This window comes from Palaemon carinicauda, chromosome 30 (genome assembly GCF_036898095.1).
Source record: "Palaemon carinicauda isolate YSFRI2023 chromosome 30, ASM3689809v2, whole genome shotgun sequence".
NCBI classification, from domain to species: Eukaryota; Metazoa; Arthropoda; class Malacostraca; order Decapoda; family Palaemonidae; genus Palaemon; species Palaemon carinicauda.
Genome location: NC_090754.1, coordinates 18,391,197 through 18,410,175, shown reverse-complemented (window position 1 = coordinate 18,410,175; position 18,979 = coordinate 18,391,197). Strand labels below are relative to the sequence as shown.

Genomic DNA, 18,979 nt, shown 5'->3' with positions numbered 1-18,979 from the left:
ATTAGAGAGACCCTGATTCTTGTTAGAAGTTAGAAATAAAAGTACGTCTGTGTAGGAGGTAACTAATAACAATGAGTCTTCTGTAGATTGCAAAGTTTTAAAACTACTACCAAAGTACGCTTCTAGTAGTGTGCCCATGATTGAATATCATCGTGTTGTCGAGAGAGCAACGAGGAACACGTGGAACGAGGTTGTTTACATCCTTCTCTGACTCGTTGTGTGCTGTTTCAATGTGCGTCGTCTATTTCGGGCATTTGATAACTACTGTAGACTGCTAATCAGTAAGTACGTACCTTTTTTATATTATTGATATGATAAACACTCATTTTTAATCAATTTTAGCTAGAACACCAACTGATCTTGAGACTCCAATGACCGTACCAATAGGTAAAACTTAATTCCCTAACATAGGGTAAGTGCTCATATTTCATCACTTTTATTAATTGTAATTAGTTGTCTTAATGGTTTTCATATCTAAGCACATTTTCTTTATTCCGCATCTAAAAGGATACGGTAGGCAAGAACAGGTTATTGCATTACACTATCGCATTGTAGATATTAAGTTAGATACCATATCCTAGGCTAGATTGGGTTATGGTGTAGCCCTGTAACTGGAGCCTTTGTTAGAACGGACCCAGTCAATAATTAAAATTTAGGTAAATATTTACTATTGTACAGTATTCTGAAGAAAGAAATATTTGGTTACAAGGCCACACTCTTTGTTTACTCCAAAATTATGCAATCCTGCAGCACTCCTTTCTTGTACAGTAATTAAGAGGTTCTTTAGATGCTGGGATAGAAAAAAATAGGAAGATATGTTGAACAAAGGTTGAGAGGTTATGAAAAAAAAAACTAGCTTGGTTTCCCCACTAAACGACCTGGAACTAACATCACAAACTTCTGTTAGGTTGACTAATGACTATTTTGACTATGTCAGTTCCAGGTCGTTTAGTGAAAAAACCAATCTAGTTTTTTTATAACCCCGTCCCCCCTTGCTCAACATATCTTGCCATAATTGCTTTCCCAGCATTTAAAGAACCTCCTAATTGCTGTACAAGAAGAGGAGAGATGCATGACTGCATAATTCGGGGGAAAATGGAGAGCTTGGTCTTGTAAACAAATAGCGAAGAAATTAATAATTGTTCCTGGTGTATTTATAGGTGGTTTGAATTGTTCTGATACACATTATTGGGGAAACTCATATTTTTCAAGTTTAGACATTTTGAGATTCCAAAAGTTATGACTGAAACAAGCAAATTTTTAAAGGAAAGTAAACACAATACTACCTAACGTAAAGTTCCCACCTAACCTAGGAGCCATATCATTACCTGTCTACTTAATGGTTTCACTCCTGGCATGGTAACAGTAAATCATAATATTTCGTTAATCTTAAAACTGGCTTCATAATATATTTCAGATATAATATTCCCTATAAAGAAAATCAATTTGACAAGTGATAAGAAAGTTTACCTTTGTCCCAAACAACTACATACACCCAGGTGTTTCTGGTGTATTTTTATATCTTTTTGAATGCTTTGTTGTCAGTCACTGTAGGAAACTTTGATTTTTCAAATAATGAGGCTAACTGATTTGCAAGAAGTTGTGCCTGGAAAACCGTATTTCACCAGGGAGATAAAAACAGGTACAAATTAACCTAAATTACCCAATTAGGGGTGTCTGTAGTTTTTGGGGACAGGGCGATATCTTTCTTATTACTAGCCAAATCGTTTTTCATTATGGGGAAGATGTTCTTTACAATGATCCAACATACAATATGATGTTATTTTTAGATATTTAACTTAGCCGGTGAATATATAGCTGCAACTCTGTTGCTCGACAGACAAAAAACTGTACAAAAAAACTCGCCAGCGATCGCTATACAGGTTGCGGGTGTGCCCATCAGCGCCAGCTGTCGGCCAGATACCAAGCTCCATGTAAACAAAGACTCAATTTTCTCTCTGTCGATGTGTCGACAAGACGTACTTTACTCGCTGTTGAAACCTGGAGTTTTTCCCATCATCTTTGGTGAAGTACTATATTCTGGTTTGAGCTTTCGCAGTGCAGGTGTTTTTTCTTCATCTTAAATCTTGAACTCGTTTTGGATAGATTTAATTTTTGGTGACAAAGAGAGCATGGACTTTCTTTGACTCTTAAATGGCCGACCCTTCCCTTAGACGGAAGTGTGTTTTAGGCTTTTAGTAATTATCTTATCACGTTATAAATTAATTATAGATTTTCCTCTATATATTTTATATCTCTCCGCCTTTATTAGGCCTCTTCGGTTAACTTTCCATTTATAATAAACATAAAAAATAAATTTTAATGTTTTGTTTATATGCGACCTTTCCTGAGAGTAGGCGGTCCTATCTTGGAAACCGAAGTTAAACAACGTTGAGCCCTTTGCAATCGTAAATAGCTTTTAAAGAGCTAATGATTTAAAACCTTTTAAATGAATATTTTTAATAAATATTTTATGAAAGAATTTCTTTGAATAGTCTTCGTACTATTTTCAAAGATGAACTAACGTTTAGTTTATTTATACTACGCAGTTTGCGCTCTATCGTTACGATAGAGAGAGAGAGTATCACGGTTTCACTTTGCAGAAAGAGTAAATCGATTCTGACGTTTTGTTCATTCTTCTTTCAAAGCTTAAATGTTTTAAATTCTATTTTAAAGGAACTTTTTAATTGAAAAACCTTTCAGTTTTTTCCTTTGGTCAAATAACATGTTTTTTTTTGACGAAATGTAATTGGGCTCTTCTCTTAGGTGTGAAATCAAGAGAGAAAGAGAGAGAGAGAGAGAGAGAGAGAGAGGAGAGAAAACGTTCCGTTCAAGCGGGTAACGTTGTTCTCGAGTTGCTCTCGTCCCTAGTCTCGGTACGGGGAGAAAGGATAAAACGTTTTAGTTTTTTATTCTCGTCCCCAGGATTTGTGCGGTTAGAGATTGAAAACGTAGTTTATTTGAACTAGTGTTTAGTCTCTTCCCCAGTCACTGAATTTTTTATCTTAAAATATGTTTTCTGTTTTTTGCTGGTATTAATGAGCTTGCATTATACGACTGATTTCGCAATTACTACCTTTTGATGAGGGTAGAATTGCGTGCTTCAGGTAGAAATCAGTAAAAGTTTCGATTTCAGTGAAATAAGTGCAAAACAGAAAATCGAAGTGATAAAGTGATATTGCGCTAAGTGTTACAGTGTTGCGTCCGAGGGTTCGTCTGTTCGTGCCTGTCGTTCACCTAGTCCGGGACCTCTTGCAAGCTCCCAAGTCAGGGGAGAAGTAATGTCAAACGACTTATGGGTTCGAGAGGCCTTGATCAACGAACAGACGTTTCCCTCTATGGTATCGGGTGTATCTTACCAAGATCTCCCCTACCATAAGGCGAGAGAGACGTTTTTTCTCCTCGTCATCCGAAGGCTTTTCGCATAAGAAACCTGTAATAAGGTTTCGAAGCCCTTAAGCGAAAGTCAGTCCTTTCAGGACAGGTCCAGCGTCCTGCTTGCAGCCTTTAGGACAGCTCTGACCCTATGCAGTCTCGGAAAACTGCTCGCCGCCTAACAAAAGCGTAACACAGACTCCGAGAGTCTTTTTTGTTGGCAAAGTGTTGCGGTCACAGACGTTACCCTCGTCTCTTACCACAACCATTTCCGTTGATCCTTAATGGGTTGTACGGCAAGACATGCAGAATATGCTTGCCTCCCTTATGGAAGACTATTCTGCCGATTAGTCCGTTGAGTCTAGCCGTTTATCTCATCGATATCCTGGCTTTCAGCCAACCTAACGTTCCTTTGTGCTTCCTGTTGACGTTGGCGTAGCTAAGTCACGTCAGTCAGGTTGTTTAGAACCACACTCGATGCGGTCTCGTGTGGATTTTCAGCCACATTTGGACGTTAGGCCACTTGCTGATGCTCCTGTTTACGTTCAGGACGTTCGCTAACAATCGGAGTTGACTTGTTTTGACGCTGTGCGTCAACCTCCGCATTCTAGAGTTGTTTTAACTGCTCAGTCTAGGCAGTCAAAGCAGTCTCGAGTGGACGCTGTGCGTCCTCACGCACCTGTTGTTGTTGTTGACAGTTCAGTTGTTGACAGTTCACAGACTGTCAAGCAGTTACATGACGTTGCGTCCTGGTCCGCTACTAATGCACCAGTGCGTGTGGACTCTGCTTGTAAAGCATTGCCACCACGGTAGGTCTCTCCCTTGCTTGAGACTCAGCTTTTATCGGACAAGGTTCCTGTAGATGAGGAAGTTGCTGTTCCCCCTCCTACTGATATTCCCTTGAGGACTCTGTCAGACGGAGAGGAGCCTAAAGCTGCTTAGCCCTCTATGGACTTTAATTAAATCATGATGATTTTTTTAAGGATCTTTGTCCGGATCTTTTTGTAACTGCTGCTCCTCGTTCGCCTAGACGTCAGAGCTTACACTAGGCCTAGCTACTTCGAAGCCGTTGTTTATAAGCTAGTGCTCTCTCGCTCTCCTAGAGAGCTTTACGTTTGCTAGGCGACTGGTTTATCACCAGGAGGAGTTTGGGGGATACAGCCTTTGCTTTCCCTTCTTTTAAACTGGCTTATAGAGCGAGAGTCTGATATGACACGAGAGAAGTTCTCAGCTTGGGAGTTCATGCCTCTGCCCAGATAGACTTCTCAAATCTCGTAGACTCTCCCTGGCGCCTGGCCAGGAGACGCTCCAAGTTGTTTACAGGTCAACTTCACAGCTGTTTTCGAGCCTTTGAAGTTTTGCTGTACAATTATGTCATGCATAAACCAGGCTTTCAGGGATGGAAAGCGGTACCGCCTCAGTCGCTAACCCCGTCTGTTGCCGCACCTGCTCCTGTAGACCCTAAATGGGCTTTGCTGCAAGACATGCAGTCCAAGCTTGCGTCCTTGATAGAGGACTTTAATGCGGAGAAGGTTGCTGCCGAACCTTCTGGCCAACAACCTTCCAACCGGTCGGTTGTGCGTCCTGTTGACGCTGAGGTAACCTTCTCGCGTCTACCAGTTGAGGTGGTTCCTCCACCGATGCGACCCAGTGTGGGTTGCCAGCCGCACGTTGACGTTAAGCGACGCTCGGAGGTGGTTGTTGACGTTCAGGACGTTCAACAACCAGCAGAGGTGACTTGTTGTGACGCGGTGCGTCAACCTCAGCAACCTGGTATGGTGTTGACTGCACAACCCAGACGGTCTAGACAGTCTCGGGTGGACGCTGTGCTTCCTTGCGCACCCATGGTTGTTGACAGTTCACAGACTGTGCAGCAGTTCCATGACGTTGCGTCCGGCTCCGTCATGCATGCACCAGTGCGACCGTACTCAGCGAGTCAGACGTTGCCCACTCCGTTGCCGTTTCCTCATCAGTTTTCGGATGAGGAACTATCTGATGAGGACGTTGCTGAACAACAAGACGATCAGCCCCCAGAATAGATCAAGCCCTGCTATCCATCCAGAAGATGCTGAAGAAGGAACGCTGCTCAGTCAGGCTGTGGATGAGTCTGGTGAGGACGCTGTCATCCCTGGAACAGTTTGTATCACTAGGAAGACTACACCTCCGTCCTCTTCAATACCATCTGGCTTTTCACTGGAAAAAGGACAAGACGCTAGAAGCGGTCTCGATCCCGATTTCCGGAAAGATAAAGTCTTGTCTGTCTTGGTGGAAGGACAATATCAACCTAAGAGAGGGTCTTCCCCTGGCTGTTCAGACTCCCCACCACGTTCTCTTCTCGGACGCATCGGACTTGGGCTGGGGCGCAACACTGGACGGTCGGGAATGCTCAGGTCTGTGGAACTCGAGTCAGAGGAGCATGCATATCAACTGCAAGGAGCTGTTTGCAGTTCATCTGGCCTTGAAAAGCTTCGAGTATCTCCTTCGAGGCAAAGTGGTGGAAGTAAACTCGGACAACACCACGGCCTTGGCGTACATCTCCTAACAAGGAGGTACCCACTCACTGACGTTGTACGAGATCGCAAGGGACCTGCTCATCTGGTCAAAAGGTCAAGACATCTCCCTAGTAACGAGGTTCATCCAAGGCAACTTGAATGTCATTGCAGATTGTCTCAGTCGGAAAGGGCAAGTAATTCCAACAGAATGGACCCTCCACAAGGATGTGTGCAAGAGACTTTGGGCCACTTGGGGCCAACCAACCATAGATCTCTTTGCAACCTCGCTGACCAAGAGGCTTCCAATCTATTGCTCCCCAGTCCCGGACCCAGCAGCAATACATATAGATGCCTTCCTCCTAGATTGGTCACATCTGGATCTCTACGCATTCCCACCGTTCAAGATTGTCAACAAGGTACTGCAGAAGTTCGCCTCTCACGAAGGGACAAGGTTGACGTTAGTTGCTCCCCTCTGGCCCGCGAGAGAATGGTTCACCGAGGTACTTCGATGGCTAGTAGACGTTCCCAGAAGTCTTCCTCTAAGGGTGGACCTTCTACGTCAGCCTCACGTAAAGAAGGTACACCAAAGCCTCCTCGCTCTTCGTCTGACTGCCTTCAGACTATCGAAAGACTCTCGAGAGCTAGAGGCTTTTCGAAGGAGGCAGCCAGTGCGATTGCTAGAGCAAGGAGAGCGTCCACCATTAGAGTCTACCAGTCGAAGTGGGAAGTCTTCCGAGACTGGTGCAAGTCAGTTTCTGTATCCTCGACCAGTACCTCAGTAGCTCAAATAGCTGATTTTCTCTTATACCTGAGAAAAGGACGATCCCTTTCAGCTCCCACTATCAAGGGCTACAGAAGCATGTTGGCATCAGTCTTCCGGCATAGAGGCTTAGATCTTTCCAACAGTAAAGATCTTCAAGACCTCCTTAAGTCTTTTGAGACCACCAAGGAGCGTCGTTTGGCTACCCCTGGTTGGAATTTAGACGTGGTGCTAAGATTCCTCATGTCAGACAGGTTTGAGCCGTTACAATCAGCCTCCCTGAAAGATCTCACTCTAAAGACTCTTTTCCTGGTATGCTTAGCCTCGGCTAAAAGAGTCAGTGAGATTCATGCCTTCAGCAAGAACATCGGATTTTCGTCAGAAAAAGCCACCTGTTCGTTGCAACTTGGTTTTCTAGCCAAAAATGAGCTGCCTTCTCGGCCTTGGCCTAAATCTTTCGATATTCCCAGCTTATCGGAGATCGTAGGCAATGAACTAGAAAGAGTCTTATGCCCTGTTAGAGCTCTTAAGTTCTATTTAAAGCGTACCAAACCTTTACGAGGCCAATCTGAAGCTTTATGGTGTTCAGTTAAGAAACCATCTTTGCCTATGTCAAAGAATGCTTTATCATACTTTATCAGATTGTTAATACGAGAAGCTCATTCACATCTGAGTGAGGAAAACCAAGCTTTGCTTAAGGTGAAGACGCACGAAGTTAGAGCTGTAGCAACTTCCGTGGCCTTTAAGCAAAATAGATCTCTGCGAAGTATAATGGACGCAACCTATTGGAGAAGCAAGTCAGTGTTCGCGTCTTTTTATCTAAAGGATGTCCAGTCTCTACGAGAACTGCTACACACTGGGACCATTCGTAGCAGCGAGTGCAGTAGTGGGTGAGGGCTCAACCACTACAATTCCCTAATTCCATATCCTTTTAATCTGTCTCTTGAAATGTTTTTAATGTTGTTTTTATGGGTTGTCCGGAAGGCTAAGAAGTCTTTCGCATCCTGGTTGATTTGGCGGGTGGTCAAAGTCATTTCTTGAGAGCGCCCAGATTAGGGGTTTGATGAGGTCCTGTTGTATGGGTTGCAGCCCTTGATACTTCAGCTCCCAGGGGTCTATCAGCATCCTAAGAGGATCGCGAGGCTCCGTAAGGAAGACGTACTTATAAGGCAGAGTAATCGTACAAGTCGACTTCCTTACCAGGTACCTATTTATTTTGTTTTTGTTATTTTGATAACTTCTAAAATGAAATAAAAACTCTTAGCTCATAAAATGTAAACATATTTTACTGGTCTCTACTAACCATCCTGGGTGTGAATCAGCTATATATTCACCGGCTAAGTTAAATATTTAAAAATGGTATTTTAATTATAAAATAAATTTTTGAATATACTTACCCGGTGAATATATAAATTAAATGACCCTCCCTTCCTCCCCAATAGAGACGCAGTGGGACGAGGAGAAAATTGAGTCTTTGTTTACATGGAGCTTGGTATCTGGCCGACAGCTGGCGCTGATGGGCACACCCGCAACCTGTATAGCGATCGCTGGCGAGTTTTTTTGTACAGTTTTTTGTCTGTCGAGCAACAGAGTTGCAGCTATATATTCACCGGGTAAGTATATTCAAAAATTTATTTTATAATTAAAATATCATTTTATCATTTTGAATAATATCATAATTTACATTTACCACGGCAATATTTTCTAAGTTCAGCACAGTCCGAACTCAAGTCACAGGTAGCTCCTGCTTTGTTTCCAACTTTCCCGATAGATAGAGCCCGTGTCATCCCAGTCTAAGAAACGTTCGGTTTTACAATTTAATACTGTACTGTCTCGTCAATCTACATATTTACCCCTTTGTTAAGTTTGTAGTTTTTAGGGACACGTCATTTATAGTGACATTTGATACTGCTTGGATAATTATCATGAAATGTTAGGTTAGGGAAAGGTCGTTGCAATGCGTCGTCCGCTGAAGCCACGGCCAACTTACTTGATCGTAAAATTTCCTGCAAGCATTGTTTCCTCCCTGACTATAATAACACCCGTTTGGCGGCGCTCGGTTCGCCTATCAGCTGGTGGCGCAAGCTTGAACAGTTCTCGATATTCGGACTTATGTTTTCGCTAGTCCAACAATCTTCATTTTTAACCTCTTGTTAAGATTGTTATTTCGTTGGGACACGTCCTGAAATTATGCCGAATACTAATTTGTTTTATATACAACCAAAGGTTAGTTTTCAATATTAAACTTACCCGATGATCATATAGCTGTCAGCTCTGCTGCCCGACAGAAAAACCTACGGGCGGAATACGCCAGCGATCGCTATACAGGTGGGAGTGTACATCAACAGCGCCATCTGTCAAGTAGGTACTCAAGTACTCGATGTCAACACAGAACCAATTTTCTCTCTGTCGTGCCACTGGCAAGACCTACTAAATACGCTGTTACTAACTGGATTTGTTTTCACAACTATTTGGTGAAGTACACTATTTTAGTTTTGAGCTTTCGCTATGCAGGGGTTTTATCTTCATTTCAAAACTTGAACTCGTTTTGGATAGATTTAATTAGGGTGACAAAGAGAGTATGGACTCTCTTTCACTTTTAAATGGCCGACCCTTCCCTTAGACGGAAGTGTGTTTAGGTTTTTAGTAATTTTGCTTAACACGTTATAGATCTATATTTTATATCTCTCCGCCTTTATTAGGCCTCTTCGATTAACTTTCCTTTTATTATAAACATATAAAAAATAAATTTTTATGTTTTGTTTATATGCGACCTTTCCTGATAGTAGGCGGTCCTAACTTGGAACCGAAGTTAATCAACGTTGAGCCCGTTATATCGTATTTAACCTTTAAAGAATTTATAACTTTTTAAATTTAATGTTTTATGAAAGAATTTCTTTGATAGTCTCGTACTGTTTTCAAAGATGAACTAACGTTTAGTTTTTTAGTCTACGCAGTTGTTGACGTTCAGGACGTTCAACATGCGCTCTATCGTTACGATAGAGAGAGAGTGTATCACGGTTTCACTTTGCAGTAAGAGTAAACCGATTCTAGCGTTTCGTTCATTCTTTCTTAGCTTTAATGGTTTAAATTCTAAATTAAAGGAACTTTTTATTTGGAAAACCTTTCAGTTTTTTCCTTTAGCATATATCATGTTTTGACGATATATAATTGGGCTCTTCTCTCAGGTGCGAAATCTAGAGAGATAGAGACGGAGGGAGAGAGAGGAGAAAAAACGTTTCGTTCAAGCGGGTAACGTTGTTCTCGTTTTACTCTCCTCCCTAGTCGCTGTAGGGGAAGAAGGTAAAACGTTTCTAGGGTTTTATTCTTGTTCCCAGGCTATGTGCGGTGAGAGATTGTAAACGTAGTTTATTTGAACTTGTGTTTAGTCTCTTTCCCAGCCACTGAATTCTTTATCTTTATATATGTTTTCTGTTGCATTATACGACTGTTTTCGCAATTACTACCTTTTAATGAAGGGTAGGATTGCGTGTTTCAGGTAGAAATCAGTAAAAGTTTCGATTTCAGTGAAATAAGTGCAAAACAGAAAATCAAAGTGATAAAGTGATATGCGCAAAGTGTTACAGTGTTGCGTCCGAGGGTTCGTCTGTTCGTGCCTGTCGTTCACCTAGTCCGGGACCTCTTGCAAGCTCCCAAGCCCAGGGGAGAAGTAATGTCGAACGACTTATGGGTTCCTCAGGCCTTGATCAACGAACAGACGTTTCCCTCCGTGGTTTCGGGCGTATCTACCCAAGATCGCCCCACCCACACAAAGACGAGAGAGCCCATTTACTTCTCGTCTGCGGAAGAGGTTTCTCGTAAGAAACCTTGGACCAAGGTCTCGCAGCTTATTAAGTGCAAGTCGGTCCCTTCCGCGCAAGTCCAATGGCCCAGGTGTAGCCACTGGGTCAGTTCGGACTCGCTGCAGTCTTCCGATGACTGCACACCTCCTAAGAGAGGTAAAGCGGTACCGCAACAGGCAGTAACTCCGTCTGTTGCCGCACCCGCTGTTTTAGACCCTCAGTCACAACGGACAGTAGCTCCGTCTGTTGCCGCTTTTGTAGACCCTAATTGGTCTTTACTGCAGTCTATGCAGACTCAGTTAGCTGCGGTTATGCAGGAGTTTCGTGCGGAGAAGGTTGACACTGCTCCCGTTAGCCTACAACCTGCCACGGTTGTGCGCCCAGCTCACGCTGAGGCTGCCTGCTCCCACACTCCGGCTGCGGAGAGGTTGGCGCTGCACCCGTTAGCCTACAACCTGCCACGGTTGTGCGCCCAGCAGACGCTGAGGCTGCCTGCTCCCACACTCCGGCTGTGAGAGCTCCTCCACCCATGCGCAGTCGACCCTGCCAGACGCATGCTGACTCCCACAGACGCAAGGAGCACTCCGTTGCCGTGCGTGAGCTACCACAACAACAGGAGGCTGGAGTTAAGCTGCCGTGTTTTGACACGGTGCGTCAGCCTCCGCAACCCACTGTGGTTACCGCCACTCGCCCGCAGCAGACTAGTCAGTCAGGAGTTGAGGCTTCCCCACACAGCTTTGGTTGTTGCCAGCTCACAGACTGTCAAGCAGTTACATGACGTTGCCTTCTGGTCTGCTACTAATGCACCAGTGCTGTATGTCCTCATGCACCTGTTGTGGTTGACAGTTCAGTTTTTTGACAGTTCACAGACTGTCAAGCAGTTACATAACGTTGCCTTCTGGTCTGCTGCTAATGCACCAGTGCTGTATGTCCTCACGCACCTGTTGTGGTTGACAGTTCAGTTTTTGACAGTTCACAGAATGTCAAGCAGTTACATAACGTTGCCTTCTGGTCTGCTGCTTATGCACCAGTGAGACCCTCACTGAGATAACCTAGCTTTTCTCGGACAAGGTTCCTGTAGATGAGAAAGTGCTGTTCTCCCTCCTACTGATATTCCTTTGAGGACTCTGTCATTTGGAGAGGAGCCTTAAGCTGCTTAGCCTCCTATGGACTTTAATTAAAGCATAACAAGGCTTCCAGGGATGGTAAATGGTTCCGCTTCAGTCGCTAACCCCGTCTGTTGCCACACCTGCTCCCGTAGACCCTAATGGGCTTTGCTGCAAGACATGCAGTCCAAGCTTGTGTCCTTGATAGAGTATTTTTTACGGAGAAGAACCTTCTGGCCAACAACCTTCCTACCGGTTGGTTGTGCGCCCTGTTGACGCTGAGGTATCCTACTCGCGTCCGCCAGTTGAGGTGGTTCCTCCACCGATGCGACCCAGTGTGGGTTGCCAGTCGCACGTTGACGTTAAGCGATGCTCGGAGGTGGTTGATGACGTTCAGTGTGTCACTAGGAAGACGTTCAACAACCAGCAGAGGTGACTTGTTGTGACGCAGTGCGTCAACCTCAGCAACCCGGTAGGGTGTTGACTGCACAACCCAGACAGTAGACAGTTTCGGGTTGACGCTGTACTTCCTCGCGTCCCCATGGTTGACAGTTCACAGACTGTGCAGCAGTACCATGATATTGCGTCCGGCTCCGTCACGCATCCACCAGTGCGACCGGATTCAGCGAGTCAGACGTTGCCCACTCCGTTGCCGTTTCCTCATCAGTTTCGGATGAGGAACCCTCTGATGAGGACGTTGCTGAACAAGACGATCAACCCCCAGCCCTGCTATCCATCCAGAAGATGCTGAAGAAGGAACGCTGCCCTGTCAGGCTGTGGATGAGTCTGGTAAGGACACTGTCATCCGTGGTTCAATTTGTGTCACTTGGAAGACTACACCTCCGTCCTCTTCTGTATCATCTAGCTTTTCACTGGAAAAAGGACAAGACGCTAGAAGCGGTCTCGATCCCGGTTTCCGGAAAGATAAAGTCTGGTCTGACTTGGTGAAAGGACTTTATCAACCTTAGAAAGGGTCTTCCCCTGACTGTTCAGACTCCCAACCACGTTCTCTTCTCTGACGCATCGGACGTAGGCTGGGGTGCGGCATTAGGCGGTAGGGAATGCTCGGGATTATGGAACTCGAGTCAAAGGACAATGCATTTCAACTGCAAGAAGCTACTGGCAGTACGTCTGACCTGGAAAAGCTTCAGGTCTCTCCTTCAAGGCAAAGTGGTGGAGGTGAACTCGGACAACACCCGGCTTTGACGTACATCTCCAAGCAAGGAGGGACCTACTCTCTGACATGGTACGAGATCGCAAGGGACCTCCTCACCTGGTCAACAGGTCTAGACTTTTCACTAGTAACGAGGTTCATCCAAGGCAACTTGAATGTCATAGCAGATTGTCTCAGTAGGAAGGGACAAATAATTCCAACAGATTGGACCCTCCACAAGGATGTATGCAAGAGACTTTGGGCCACCTGGGGCCAGCCAACCATAGATCTCTTCGCAACCTCGATGACCAAGAGGCTCCCAATAGTTTGCTCACCTATCCCGGACCCAGCAGTAGTTCATATAGATGCCTTTCTACTAGATTGGTCGCATCTAGATCTATATGCATTCCCTCCGTTCAAGATTGTCAACAAGGTACTGCAGAAGTTCGCCTCTCACGAAGGGACAAGGTTGACGCTAGTTGTTTCCCTCTGGCCCGCGAGAGAATAACTCACCGAGGTACTTCGATGGCTAGTAGACGTTCCCAGAACACTTCCCCTAAGGGTGGACCTTCTACGTCAGCCATGCGTAAAGAAGGTACACCAAGGCCTCCACGCTCTTCGTCTGACTGCCTTCAGACTATCGAAAGACTCTCGAGAGCTAGAGGCTTTTCGAAGGAGGCAACCAGAGCGTTTGCTAGAGCAAGGAGAACATCCACCCTTAGAATCTACCAATCGAAGTGGGAAATCTTCCGAAACTGGTGCAAGTCAGTATCCGTATCCTCGACCAGTACCTCTGTAACTCAAATAGCTGACTTTCTCTTATATCTGAGGAAAGAACGATCTCTTTCAGCTCCCACTATCAAGGGTTACAGAAGCATGTTGGCATCAGTCTTCCGTCACAGAGGCTTAGATCTTTCCAACAATAAAGATCTACAAGACCTCCTTAAGTCTTTTGAGACCACGAAGGAGCGTCGTTTGGTTACACCTGGTTGGAATTTAGACGTGGTACTAAGATTCCTTATGCCAGACAGGTTCGAACCGCTTCAATCAGCCTCCCTGAAAGATCTCACCTTTAAGACTCTTTTCCTGATATGCTTAACCACAGCTAAAAGAGTCAGTGAGATTCATGCCTTCAGCAAGAACATCGGATTCTCATCCTAAACGGCTACATGTTCTACAACTTGGTTTTCTAGCTAAACACGAGCTGCCTTCTCGGCCTTGACCAATATCGTTCGATATTCCAAACTTATCGTATGGTTGGAAATGAACTAGAAAGAGTATTATGTCTTGTAAGAGCTCTTAAGTTCTATTTAAAACCTTTACGAGGCCTGTCTGAAGCTTTATGGTGTTCAGTTAAGAATCCATCTTTGCCTATGTCAGAGAATTCTTTATCCTATTTTATCAGACTGTTAATACGAGAAGCTCATTCCCATCTGAATGAGGAAGACCAAGCTTTGCTGAAGGTAAGGACACACGAAGTTAGAGCTGTCGCAACTTCCGTGGCCTTTAAACAAAATAGATCTCTGCAAAGTATATTCGACGTAACCTATTGGAAAAGCAAATCAGTGTTCGCGTCTTTTATCTTAAGAATGTCCAGTCTCTTTACGAGAACTGCTACACTCTGGGACCATTCGTAGCAACGAGTGCAGTAGTGGTGAGGGCTCCACCACTACAATTCCCTAATTCCATAACCTTTTTAATCTTTCTCTTGAAATGTTTTATTATTGTTTTTGGGTTGTCCGGAAGGCTAAGAAGCCTTTCGCATCCTACTTGATTTGGCGGGTGGTCAAAGTCATTTCTTGAGAAGCGCCTAGATTAGAGGTTTTGATGAGGACCTTTAGTATGGGTTGCAACCCTTCATACTTCAGCTCCTAGGAGTCGCACAGCATCCTATGAGGATCGCGAGGCTCAGTAAGGAAGACGTACTTTAAAAAGGCAGAGTAATTGTTCAAGTCGACTTCCTTACCAGGTACTTATTTATTTTATGTTTGTTATTTTGAATAACTGCTAAAATGAAATACGGAATACTTAGCTCATAATAATGTCAACATGTAATGCTGGTCTCTACCCACCCCCCTGGGTGTGAATCAGCTATATGATCATCGGGTAAGTTTAATATTGAAAAATGTTATTTTCCTTAGTAAAATAAATTTTTGAATATACTTACCCGATGATCATAAATTAAAGGACCCACCCATCCTCCCCAATAGAGACCCAGTGGACAGAGGAGAAAATTGGTTCTGTGTTGACATCGAGTACTTGAGTACCTACTTGACAGATGGCGCTGTTGATGTACACCCCCACCTGTATAGCGATCGCTGGCGTATTCCGCCCGTAGGTTTTTCTGTCGGGCAGCAGAGCTGACAGCTATATGATCATCGGGTAAGTATATTCAAAAATTTATTTTACTAAGGAAAATAACATGTTAGCCAACATCTAGTTAAGATATTTCGGTAGATAAAGCCAGTGTCAAACAAAGCAACCGAACTAACCCTTTCGTTGGCCGCGTGATTTCAAATTTTTATTCCCCCCCACATGACCCAAGATTCACGAGGAAGGTAAGGACACGGCTTGTAGGTTAGGTTAGGAGGGGAATTTTGGGCTAGTTGTCCATTTGTCTCGCACGTTTCCGACATCCATGACCAGAGTGGCCCTAGTATGTAGATTGTTGGGACAAGCATTTACAAAACTAGTTAATATTATTTCATTTCGTGACCATTCCCGTGAAAAAGAGCCGATTGCGGACTTTTTTTACTCTATTTTCGGCCGGTCAAAGGCCTGTCCCCATAAACTACAAAGGCTCCGGTGCGGGTCAAAGCCCCGCCCCCCCCTCACAGTCGATTACCTCTCCACTTTTACTTTGACCTTAGTGCTGTTTGCACATGTTCAGATTGGTCTTTCAAACTGTACTTTGTGTTACAGTTTGCTTGGTTGTTGATGAAGTAGAATGGAAATGGGAAATTTGCTGTTTGCCTGGTGAAGGCCGTACGCGGCAATCTACTTCATGGCAAAGTCTGAAGTACATCTGCACTCCCTCTGTGCTTTGAGTCGGGACATGTTTGCTCGCAGTCATCCCCTTGTGCTGAGCGTCGATCATTTCTTTGTTCCGTAACTGGAATACAAACCATGCTATTTAATAGGGGTATTACTTTTGGCGTAGCTGAAATGACGAGCCATTAATTTTTAACGAGGGTTAACTACCCACACCGCTACTTTGTGGGAGTTAGGGAGGGTAGCTTTCTGCCGCTCCCCCTCACACACCTGTAATTGAGCTCACTTTGCTTTCGGCTCGGATGGTGAACGGTCGTTGCTGTTCTTCATCCTCGCCGACTTTTGGCAGCCTTTAACGCCATTTTGTTTTATCTTTTTCTCTTGTGTGTGTGAAGTTGACTTCTGCGACCATGTGCACCTGTCCTGGACTCTCCGGTCGCCCCTGTGGAACATTTATGTTGGCGGTCGAGACTGATCCTCACGCCCTTTGTCCTTCTCACAGAGGTCAACAAGTGTAGGGAGTGGTGTTCCTCCCATTGAGAAAGGTTTTTGCGGCGGCAGAAGAAGAAGTCCAAATGAGATATTTCTCCTTCGAAGGTTGCTTCGAAGGGAGAAAAACCCAAGGCCTCTTCTTGTGTCGCCCAAACCTCCTCCGAAGCTCCTACTCGGTCGGTCTCTTACGAGAGACCGTCGAGTAGTAGCGTAGACCAAGTTATTTCTGACCAACCCTGAGTCTCGAGAGATGAGGTTGCTTCACCTAGCGAAGCAACACCACCTCTCCCCCCGGGTGAGGTTTTGTCACTAACTTCTGTCTTTCAGATTTGGTCCTCCTTGGGGCTCAGGGGTTCGCCCTCCAAGGAGGCCCTGCTAAAGTTCATTCGCATGTGCGCTCTCCTGCGCGCCATCACTCTCCTGTGCGCCATCACTCTCCTGCGCACAAGTCTGTAGGGGAGACGACAACCACATTGCCGCCCTCACCTGCATGCCAGCGCTCGCCAGAACATGTGCGCTCACCTGCGCGCCATCTTTCTCCCGCGCGCACATAGAGGTGCTAACCCTCTCCCGTGCGCTCACCATGATTCTCCTGCGCGAGCACCAATATTATCCCCCGCGTGAGCACCGTTATTATCTCTTGCGCGAGCACCGTTATTCTCACTCGCACGAGCGCCAATATTCTCCCACGCGCGAGCACGCGCACCAACAGGCACGTCATCCGGCAAGGTCGCCATCACCTCATTCCCCTCCCCGCAAGCGCATACCATCGCGCATTGTGGGAGAAGGGAAACAATTTCATGCAGAGGGGTTCAGGATCCCTAAGCTACCTTCTAAGGCGAACCCACCTATCACAGTAGTTCCTCCTAGGGAACCTTCGGTCCCTTTCCCTTCAGGGGATATGTCTGACAGTGCGTCTGTCAGCCAGCAGCCCTGGATCAGTGCCTTAATCAGAGCCGTAACCCAGGCTTTCAAGCCTGTCCTGTCTGATCGCTCATCAGAGCGACCTATAGCTCTAGATCTAAGGCACGGAACCATGGCTTCCTCTACCCCTTTGAAGAGGAAAAGAGGAGTTTCTGACGCGGTCACTTCCCCGAGGGCGAAGCTGACTCCATGCAGATCATCGAGGCAAGTTCCTCCTGTTTCTCAGACAAACTCTCCATCCCTGTCGGACGAAGATCTCCTGTCACCTAGGGAACCATGCGAAGAGAGAGACTCCCCCATCGCACCAATGGAGGAAATCTCTCTTCACGCCGAGAGTTCCCCGTAATCTGAGAACAGAATGGACATGCCACATACATCGATGTTGGAGTCTTACCTCCTTCCCTAGAAGGAATCCAAAGACTCCAAAACCCTGCCAAAGTCCTCCACTAGGGCTAGAATGGAGCCAGCCACTCAGGGAATGTCTGTGACTCTCCCCAAGAAGAGCCTTTGGGGACAGAAGGAGACTGCTGCAAGTCCTACAACAGGAGGAGACCAGCAGGAGTCTGCAGGTTCTGACTCTATTGAGGGTTCTCAATGGGTTTTCTGACCCAGAGATCCCTCCTCGAGAGGGCAGAGACATGGTCCTAGACCGCGTCTTTGGTACTCAGAAACCTTCAAAGACCAGTGCAGCCCTGCCCTGATCTCAAGGGGTGAAGAGTACCAGGGAAAAGATCGCCCAGCAGCTCTCTGAGTTTGCCTCCTCCAACCTTGCCGGTACCACGAACAAGCTCCCCCCACCTCCTCGCGTGCAGCAGAGGAGGTACTTCGAGATCCTGGAGGAGCCCAGTTCAGCTCTTCCTCTTCACCACTCGCTGGAAGAGCTAACCAGGGGAATCACTCTTGAGAGACTCTCCAACCAGCAGGTCTCGTTCTCAGCAGCCGAGATCCTTAATCAGGAGAAGGTCACAAAGTATGCTATGCAAGCTACTTCGTGGCTTGATATCTGGTTAGGGACCTTAGGTATCCTGATACGATCCAAGGATTTTTTCAAGGAACGTACCAGGAAAGCTATGGAAGCCTTCCTACTCTCAGGTACTCGCACAATCGAGTTTCTTGCCCACCAAGTCTCGAACTTGTGGGTAAATACCATCTTGAAAGGTCGAGATGCAGTAGCGGAGAGGTTCCACCAGAAGGTCCCTAGCATCGAGATCAATAGGCTCAGACATTCCTCCGTAGAGGGGTCCCATCTGTTTGAGCCTAAGGATGTGGAACATGCTGCTGAGAGGTGGAGGAAGTTTCATCAAGACTCCCTCCTCCATAGGGCTTTAACGACTAAGCCCCTATAAACCTCCATCACCACAGCAGTCCCATCCAACCAAGACCACAACGACGACAAGAACAGCAGCAAAGACAACGGTGTCTAAGTCCTTTCTTGTCAAAGACAGGAAAGGCAAAAAGTCCTCCAAGGGAGGGAAATATCCTAGAGGGAGCAGCCGAGGCTGCAAATGCTAGGATAGGCAGCCCCCCTGCATTTCCACCAGTGGGGGGATGCCTACAAAGTTGTGCAGACAGGTGGAAGCAACTTTGAGCCGATTCCTGGACAATCTCCGTGATCAGTCTAGGATATCGCGTCCTGTTCATAACATCTCTATCTCCCTTGACCAGGAATCCAGTGTCATTGAACTCCCTTGCCATGGGATTGGCAAGGGGGGTAAGCCCTTCTTGCAGAATTCCAGACCCTGTTGAAGGGTGCTCTCCAAGAGGTCCTCGACGGATCCCCAGGCTTCTCCAGTCGACTCTTTCTTGTAAATAAGGCATCTGGAGGCTGGAGACCAGTCATCGACCTCTCAGCTCTGACCAAGTTTGTCAAACAAACTCCGTTC

At 45.8% G+C, this 18,979-nt stretch overlaps 1 protein-coding gene across 3 annotated transcripts in view; it reads left to right on the top strand.

Annotated features, from left to right (window-relative positions):
- The first annotated feature begins 134 nt into the window (after positions 1-134).
- Positions 135-18,979, top strand: part of cbc (crowded by cid) — a 66,347-nt gene continuing 47,502 nt past the window's right edge. For 2 of the 3 annotated variants that reach the window (XM_068354506.1, XM_068354504.1), the window contains exon 1: positions 142-285. The gene's annotated coding sequence lies outside the window, so the exon portion shown is untranslated. Of the gene's footprint in view, positions 286-18,979 lie in introns of all 3 variants that reach the window. The other variant, XM_068354505.1, reaches the window with a different exon arrangement.